Raw genomic sequence first — 10,338 nt, 5'->3', positions numbered from 1 at the left:
GGTTAGTTTTTTTTACAGCAATAGATATCTAATCAGTCACCTTTCCTCCACAAACATATGAGTTCAGATTAGCTAACCACCTAGCCACGGAGGAAATCAGGCCTAGGACTAAAGTATTTTAAAGAGAAGGGAAAGTCACAGATATTTTATATCCTTTTATCATTTAGAGGCCAACTCATGCTAACAGAGAGGACAAGCCAGGGTAGAGTGCCATGGGAAACCTTACGACACCAGAGCCAGCAGGGCCCAAAAGGAGATGGGAGGGATCCAGAGAGAAGCTTTGACCATTTTTAATGTTACCCAGAATTTGCCTCTTGGTTATCACAGGACCCACCTTCTGCTTCTAAAAGACAAGACTCGCGTGCACCCAATGAGGCAAGGCCACAAGCAAAGAAAACCACCTCTATAGAAAACCAGAAGCAGGAAGACCCATCATGGCTAAGAAAGGCCTGAATATTCCCAATTTAACCACCCTAAGATTAAAGCACTGACGTTTCAAAGAACAAAACAATTTTATAAAGACCATGCACCACGTGAGTTTAAACAACTATACTAGTCAGTGTGAACGTAACAAGGTTCCTCCTGCAACGGTTCCCAAACCTGACTACACATCGACACTGGCGGAGCTTTGGGAAAATGCAGATTCCTTGGCCCCACTCCAGAACCTATGGAATCAGAATCTCTGGGAGTCAGGGCCACAGTTGAGAAATCATAAACTTCTCAGAGTCAGAAAGCAACAGAAGATGCTGCATCAGTGGCTTTGGCTCACTGGCCTCAGATTCACCATCTACAAAGATGGGGCCTTTGTGACCATTGTGCTGGGAACTGGGCTGATATCCTGATAGCACAGGCTCTTAACACAGAAGCCTATCCACGAATTATAGCCCTGAGAAGCCACTAAGAGCTTCTAGTAGTTGTTTCCAAAAGCATTCCCAGTTTTTAAGTATTCATAGTAGAAAAACACAGGAATGAAATATACTAATATGTTCATTACAGTTATTGCTGGATAGTGGGATTTCAGGTAATTCACTAGTTTTTTTGTTATAGTTTTATTTTCTTTCCTTTTTTTTTTTACAATGTCATGCAGTATGTATAAGAAAATAATGTTGTTGTTGTTGTTGCTGCTTTAATTACAAATGGGGAGAGGGAAGTGGGAGGTGGTACGACCAGATCTCAGAGGCTGGAGCAGCCTGGAGACAACTGGATCCAGGCAATCCTGCCAGAGGGGAGCTGGGATCACAAAGGGAGGGGCTGCTTGGAAGCTGGAAACACTGAAACAAAGGACAGAATACCCAGGTCTTTCCTCTCTTCCCACCCTTCAATTTCCTGCCCCATTATCTCTTTGGCTTACCCTGACTATGCTGAGCAAGAGCCTGAGAAGGACAAGGAGTCAGTCTGAGGGAAATGAACAGCACTATCACTTTTCAAAATTATTTTCCAATTTATCTTTCCACATTTGGGAGCACAGAGAGGGATAAGCCCACACAATCCTACAGTGCTCCTGGCACCACTACACCACAAAAGAATGCATTTTTAAAGCACTGTGAAAACCACCTAGCTGGATTGCATAAGTTCATTTTTTATGGAAAGGCCCTAAGGCATCAAAACCAGAGGTGGGAGGAAAGACTATAGTTCACAAAATGAGCTGCATTGCTCATGGAAATGTTTCATACTTAGGTTTAGATATTTAGGCCTATGCATAAAATTTATAAACAGAGAGCTCTTGTGGATAAGGTTTCATCACTTGTTTGCAACAGGAAGAAGACAGTTACACAAGGCTAGGTTTTCCAGGTAAGTCATCACTTTCTTCACTGTCTTTGTTCTTTGTGTAATCAGGCAGTGCTCTGAAACATGGAGACCCCATTACAACAACAATAACAATCCACTTGAAAGAAGGAGACAATCAAATACTCACCAAACCAACTAAGAATGTGCAGACTTTTTGTGGTTGTAGAAGTTCTGAAAGAGAGGAATAATCTATTTCTCCAGTACCTAGTCACGCACTTCACCTTCAAAAACATCAGGTTCCATCAGGTTTTACAAAATACTCTGTATGAGTTAACTAGGTTTCGGTTTTAATTCTCTTTACACACATCTCCCATTCACTTATTAGAATTTTTTAAACTGCAGCCTTTGCTAAAAGCCAGTCCACAAACACAATAAAAATTTTCATTAAAATATTTAAAACCCAGAACAGCAGCAAAACACCAAAACTAAGTGCTAGCAGCCTGCAACAGCAAATCTCAAGAGGCCCCTGCACCATGCACTGTTGAAAGAGGCAGCGTTTCACACTTTGTCCTAAAAGTTATTAAGCCTGGACTCTTGAAGAGGCAAGGTCAGAAGAGTTATCCAAAATATTGAACTGTCCAAAGAAAAGGTCTGAAAGCCTTCTACTCCCTCCTCTCTATTTTCTTTGTAATGGATAGTTGGAGAGATAGGTAGGTAGATAGGTAGGTAGGTAGATAGATAGAAAGATTGATAGATAGATAGATAAAATTACTGCATGGAGTTGAGCCTGTTGTGAATATGCTTAGCAAGCTACAAGGCTTGGAGGCCTGAAAAGGGTCAGGAACTGTTGCTACCCCAGGAAGGGTAGAGGGTCAACTTAATACCAACAGATGGAGGCACTTACATATATATACATTGCCTGTATACACTGCTATCTAAAAAATCCATTAAAATAAGAATTAAGTGCCTACTATACACCAGACATAATTATGTTTCCCAAACCAAACCCAGCAAAATAAGAAAATGGTTTGATACATAGGGTAGAATATTTGAAATGAGGACTGCTCTGGGAAACATTGGCCTTGAGTACTGAGGACAAGCCCACAAAGCTATCCCATGAGGCCTGAGGACATGGCTCTCTTCCAGGATTCTGCCTATGAGACCCTGCCCCCATGGGCCTTTTTCCAGAAAATTCTAGAGTTTTCTGAAATCCTTTTAACAGGGGTAGAGTTCTACAACATGCAATAAAAACCTCAAATTGCAGGGACTTCCCTGGTCGTCCAGTGGCTAAGACTCTGCACTTCCAGTGCAGGGGGCCCGGGATCGATCCCTGGTCAGGGAACTAGATCCCACATGCCGCAACTAAGAATTCACATGCCACAACTGAAGATCCCACATGCCACATGTAAGAATTCACATGCCGCAACTGAAGATCCCACATGCTGCAACTAAAAAGGTTCTGCATGCCGCAATGAAGACCCCACGTGCTGCAACTAAGACCTAGTGCAGCCAAATAAATAAATAAATATATATATATTTTTAAACTATTAAAAAAATAAAAAATAAACAAAACAAAACAAAAAAACCTCAATTGCAAACACACCTGAGAAAGGTAATGCTGTTAACTGGATTTCACACAAAGTTTAAACAGCTGCTTTCTTGAGAGTGGTTTTGATGTGAGGGTGAAGGTTGAGTGATAACAGGGAGGAGATATAAGACAAGGATCCTTTGTACCTGAAAAGCAGATGTCCTGTGAAGGAATAAGGAAAAAGGATGTCTGAAATAAAATTCTCTTATGCCACAGTTTAGCTGAGGGGAAGAACTTCTCTTGCTCATTTTTACATTCACCAACACACGACATATACATTATAGCAACTAGCTCAATGACCCCACCTCATGACACCTAAAGTCAACCCTTGGATGGTGACCAGAAGCAGATTCCAGAGCCTGGTATCATGAGCTCACAGTGGTAGCAGTAGGCTCCCTGTTCTGCAACAAGGGAGAGAGCATCAGCAACGTGAGATAGAAAGTGCTCTTGAGGAAAAGAGCAGAGAAACCCATGTTCCTTCAAACTATTTGTTGGCTTCTTAAAGAAACCTTTTGTGTTTGTTCTGGGGCTTGGTGATTCCAGCTCTACAATGCACTTGTTAGTTTTATCGTAATAAAGTTCCTATTTGCCCATAGTAACTATCATTTAATCGCCCCAGTGATCCCATAAGGCAGATACTATAATTGCATTTCAGAGGAAAAGTGCCATGACTTGCCCAAGGTCACAAAGCCAATTGCAGGTGACAAAATTTGAGCCCAGATCTGCCTCCCCTTTTGAAACCACTGAGCCCCTGAGAACAAACATTCCCAGAATATAAATTATCTTTATTTCAAAATACTTAAAAATAGTTTTGTTAACATCGAGTACTCCCTAAACAAACATATTAATTCACAATGTGTCTTTACATTGTCCTCTATCTCCCTCCCCTGCTCTTGTTGGACTCTTCTTTCACTTTTTCTCCCTCTCTGCCATTTCTATATACCCATCCCTTTTCTCCACCCTCTGCCCTTTTCTTTCTGGTCCCTGACATTTCTTCCCTTTCTTTCCATGGCTGTATGTTCTCAAAGCAGAGATAACTAAGCTAATAGGTTTGACTTGACAAAAAACAACTTCAAAAACCTTTCACAACCAAGATTCCTTGTCAGAATCACAGAACACAGAACAACTCTCTTCCCAATTCTCACAAGAACGGTAAGTAGAGAGTATTATATAAGATACATAACCAACAAGAACCCACTGTATAGCACAGGGAACTCTTCTCAATATTCTTTGATAACCTATATGAGAAAAGAATTTGAAAAAGAATGAATACATGTATATGTATAACTGAATCACTTTGCTATACACCTGAAACTAACAACATTGTAAATCAACTACACTCCAATAAAATTTTTTTAAAAAGAAATTAAAAATAAAACTACAATATGATCCAGCAAAAAAAAAAAAGAGTATTATTCTAAATGCATGAGTGAAAAGTTCATTCATCACACACAGTGGAGGCTGAACTCTTTCACAGAACTTTGAGAAAGGGATACCCTTGTACCTAGATAGTAAGAAATTAGAAGAAAATAATGGTTTTTGCCACTCATAAACATATACTCTAGGGGTTCTGAGAAGTCAAACATGAAACAAATACTAAACAAAACTGATTACAAAGATGAGGAAGTGAAAGCAAGTGTTAGACTTAGGAATAAACCCAAATAGTAGGGGAATTCAGTCATTCTCATACACCAACTTTTGTGACATATACACATACCACCTATACTTTTATTTAATATTTTCTTTTTTTTCATATTTCTCTTTTTGATTAAAAGGTAGTGATGTTAAAAAAATACCAGTACCCAGCTAAGCCTGTCTCCTTTACAGAATTAGAAAAATGGAAGGAGAATTGGAAAAAGAATTCTATGTGATTGAGTTTTGTTAAATGTAGGGTCCCAGCTCCACCTAAAGTCATCCTGACCCTCGCAATGCTACTCATCTCACCCTGGGGAACCCTGTATTAAGAAAATCAATCAACAGATGCTTACTGAGCCCAGTAATTTTCATTGCATTGTACTTGGAATTACAAAGTCTCTTTGAATGAAGAGCTGATATTCTAATTTTGGAAGACCCATTCCACTACAATATGGCAGATGCTAAAATCAACTCCATCTGCCTCTTTAGAAGATACATAAAACCTTGCTACGTGTAACACATTTTGAGTCCCCAGGACCCCAGAAAAAGAAAGTGGTTGCCTAGACAAAATCCAGCTCCACAATAAACAAGCAAATCTTGTTAAGTCCAAGTGCTAAGAAAGGAGTTCTGAAGCAAGGAATGCAACAGACCACAGGGCAGAGGTTTGAAGATTAAGCTCACACAGCTAATCAGTCTTTGATGACATGGATCATTTGCATGATTCTCACTATTAACCAAAATTCTAAAATTCCATCACAGCATACATTTCTTGCTCATGTTTGAAAGCTCTTATTGAAAGGGCTCTTCCATAAAATATCCTAATTGCTATGAAAATAATCAAGGTACCACTTAACACCTGTGTCACAAGATCTTTATTTTTAGCCCCTACTCTCAACTATGCTGTGGAAACCTCTACTCCTCCAATCCCTTTTATTGCTCACAGATTATACATATTAAAGAGAAGCAAGAAATTTTCAATAAACAAAAAAAGTAAAATTTACTCTCCATCCTCACAATTATTCTTATAATAACTAGAAACAGAAACACTGGGATTATTTTATTTCAGCAATTGTCATGGTTACAAAGTAATGCCAGACAGCTGCATATTATTTTTTTAATGTTTTCATTTGTTAAAATATTTTAAACATTGTTTGGAGCCTTACACCAGCTGGCCAGAAGTGAATTTCAGCTCATTTCATGTTACAATGTCTCTAAGCCCAAAGAGCCTCAGACTTTTTAAAGTCCCCACACTAACAGGGTCCACATGTGTAAATAAAGCAAGCAAGCTTTACAGCTTGGAGGTTTGTAGCCCTGGATCTCACTCCCACTATGATTGAAAAATTCCCAACTTGATTAACTTTCAGTGCCTATAAAGTGTTTTCAGCTCCTCCAAGAAAGACGCTATATAAATACAAAGTATTATTATTAGGTGGCACTGGAATTTATTAACAGTTTAGTTACTCCATCAGTTTCTTGGCATGTCGTTTTTGTTCTGGCTTGAACAAATCCACCTGTAGGGCTAAAACAAAATTCAGTCCAATGATTCAAAAAGCCACCCTGTCTCAGACAATAAAGAAAGCAAAGATAGTCTCATTGGCCAGAAATAGAAAATAAATCTTGCACACTACTGCAGCTTCATGTCCAAACTTCCCATGAGTAAAGTCATGCTAAGCCACTGCCAGGGTCACCCAAACCCAGTTATTCTGTGTCTTTTGGGTGTCACCTTTGGTGAACCATCACAATTACTGTCCATGATATACACTGCAAAACTGAATGAACCCCAAATACTCTTCTCACTCAATAATTTAAACTTTCATGACCCATCCTTTTTTTACATACATTTCTGGATATAATGACTTTCATAAGTTTAGTATCAACTATCAAAATTCATATTTTATTTGCCAGTTAAGTATGAAATATTTATTAATTTTCTGTAATAATTTAAAGAAAAATCCACACATGCACAGTACGAAGTGTAAGGCACTGTACTGGAGAGGAAGGAATATGTAACATAAAACACATCCAAGGGATTTAGGATTCAAGTGGAGAAATGAGATGTGTGCACTCTGAAAGATGATTAACAGTATAAAGCAGGTAGTTCTTTCCTGTGGAATGAATTAAATTAGACACTATATTAATTACAAGTGAGTGTTCCAGCGGGACAGCGGGAGGTCATGCGAACAAGTCAAATAGAGTAATGCATCACCAAAGTTTAGTTGGGATTAAACTGCTGGCCCTTAACACCAGGTTTCCACTAAAATCACCTGGAGAGTTTAAAATAATACTGATGCCTGGGCTCCACCCCACACCAAACAAATTAGAAGCCTCTGGAAGGAGCCCAAGCATAGAACTTTTTAAAGCTCTCTAGATAATTCTAATATGTAGCCAAAGTTGAGACTTCGAAGAATTCAATTGGACAGAAAAGTCGTAGGGACAACATAAAGGTGGGGGAGGCCCTCCAGGTGACTAGAAAGGTACATTTGGAAGAAAGTGAGGCAACACAAAGTGGATGGGTAAAGGATTCTTATAAGAGAGCAGGGAAGAACAGCATGAGGGAGGAGGGCTGGATCGATATACGGAGGGCTTTAAAGTCCAGAACTATAGTTGGACCGGTTATTTCTTCTTTGGCCACAGCCATTCTAGGCCTAATGTCTCCTCCAGATGTTAGGCTTTTTAGTATTGAAAAGTTTTTTTTTAATTTGAAATGACCATCTTATCTCTAGAATCTTCACTTTTCTAGGCTAAATCCCTCCAAGTTCAATCACTCCTCCTAAGACACTCAAGAATTCTCAAAATTCGAAGCCCAGGAAAACTCAGTCCTTGGGACGTGGCCTTACCAGGCCTTACCAGGCCAGAGCAGTCCTCCTTCAACCTTGGTGCTGGACACTAGCCACATGAAGCTGTGGCCTTAGCGCTGCAAACATATTTAGCACTGCATACATATGGAGCTTTCAGTCAACTCAAGCCTTTAAAGTTGGGTGGATGCTGTCTTGTCTTGCTTTGTTTCAATAAACCACATAGTTATTCTATGTATGTGCAGTTGATTTTTTTTTTAACTGCAGGATTTTGCATTCATCTCTGTTCTGTTTCAGCATATTTGTTTTGGCCCGCTCTTCCAGCCTCCTTCCTTGAAAGTTAATAATGTTTGATTAACATAATCTGAATGTGTCTATTTCCAAGTGCCAAAGTGAAGTGTTCATTAGCCCGTAGGTGAGAGGCACAAATTACTCTACCAAACAGTAAGAAACCAATTTGGACTCTTGGGAATAATTTAACTCAATTCCAAGACACTTCCATGCCATTTCCCTGTTATTACTCCCCACTAAATAATTTATGTGAAGGAAAGGGAGCAAGGAATAATGGGCTAAACAAAGAAGTGAGGAATCGAGATGAGTTTCCCATATGACTTTCTGTGAATTTTGATCACTCAAATATCATCTATACTTCCTTTGTAGAAGTCCAGTGTGAGACAGCAATGTAGGCCCTGAACCTTCTTTCTGCCCCTTAGTCTCTAAACCACCATACATTGATTTATTTCATTCCAAGATCCCAAGCTTCAACCTGCTCTTCATTATAAGCCTCTTCAAAATTAAATCTGTGAGGAATTTAATTTCTGTTTGGAAGACACTGCCTCCAGTTAGCACTCTTCTTCAAAGAGCAACTTCCAACCTCATCTGGACTTAGCTCTGGTCAGGGCCCACTTTCTTCCCCTGTACATCAGAAATTATATTGACCTACTTTCCTCAGCATAGCTAATAAAAAGTTGTGTAAAGCTCTGTCCAGAGATAACATGGTCTATGAATGCCTTCTGTTCTGCCAAATTGCATGCGACAGTCATGCATTTCTAAAGCTTAGAAGCCATGTGCCTCCCAAGTTTGCATCTTATAACTAAGAGAATTCCTTGTGTTTGCAAGTAAGAGATGCTACTTTTTATTAGGCAGGCTTAGTCCCTTAAATAAATTAGATAATCCAAAGACCAGTGGTTCTTTTTGTTCTTCTTAATTTTCTACTATTTTCTTCTGAAATACAGAACAAGAGAGATTAAAGAAAATATGAAGAGTGGGAGCCTATGGAATGTCTCTGAGTTCAGAAATAAACATGAGCATGACCTTACATTGAAGGCTGGGCTATGTGTGTGTGAACATACCTGCATGTGAGTACACGTGATTGAGGACATATATTTGGAGGAGTGTTTAGCCTAAGATTGACTGCTTGCCTGTTTGAGCAGTGTCAGCATATGACAGGGAAGGAGGAAGGGAGCTCTGGACACCCAAACAATGGAGACAAAAGGCTGCTTCACGTTCCATTAGGAGGAGATGAGATGGTGGAATGAGAGAGTCACATGGCACCAAGCACTTCACGTTCAGATTCTGCATTTTCTAAAAGTGTTTGTCATGCTTAATTTTCCCCCTTTGCTGATATTAATAATGATAGCACTTAGCATTTCTAAAACACTTTCCATCTTCAAAGCACTATATGAACATTACCTAATTAACTAACATTAACTAATTATAATTAAACTTGCCCTGGGCTCACAAATCAGAAGAACTTTAAGAAGGGAAGGGGGGGGAGGGAGGAGAAAAGAAGAAAAGTTTTCTAGTCAAACAGGTTTCCCAAGTTTTCTGAGATTGAATTTTGATTCAAATTATCACAGAATTTCAAACAATTCTTGAGATAACCTAATAGGCCTCCCCTTGCTTCCAAATGGTTAAATATTGATAAGAACGATAATAAATGGTCTCCAGAAAAGAAAATTGTCATTCTTATACCAATTTGTATTGACAGAGAGTTTAAATGCCAATTAAAATGTGTTTCTCTGAAGCAACATGCTGTAAAATATTGAGCCAAAGAAATTTCTTTTCCTAGAGCAACCTCTCACTTCACACACACACTCACATGCACAATCACACACACATACTCACTACTGAGTGGCGTCAGAATTCTGACTTTCAGTCTTTAAGTGCAATGAGCTCAGTGTTCTAACTCACGTGCCCGTTTCAGACATTTTAATGTATCTATTGAATTTCCTTTTTATTAACCTTAGCAAAAACTTTCAGTAATATTATATCCCAAGATCAAATAAAGCATCCTGTTTCCATAATTCCTAGACAGAAAAGCTATATAATCAAATAAGTCTATTTGGATGCTTGTTTTCTGTACATTACACTTATCTAAATTTATACTTGAAGAAGCGGGTGGGGAGATAGGGCTTAAGGCCTCTTAAAAGTTCCCTCTTGTTTTCATTCTAGAAATGTCTAAATGAAATATGTAGCTATGCTTGACTGGAAGCCATCGCTAAGACTTTGTTCTAGTCAGAACATGCTCAGACTGTTCGAAAGTATTCGCTTTAGCAACCTGCAAGTTCAGTATTGTATTAAGAATAATAT

This window comes from Balaenoptera borealis, assembly GCF_965194805.1.
Source record: "Balaenoptera borealis genome assembly, chromosome: 6".
Taxonomy (NCBI): domain Eukaryota; kingdom Metazoa; phylum Chordata; class Mammalia; order Artiodactyla; family Balaenopteridae; genus Balaenoptera; species Balaenoptera borealis.
This window is presented reverse-complemented; position numbering follows the sequence as displayed.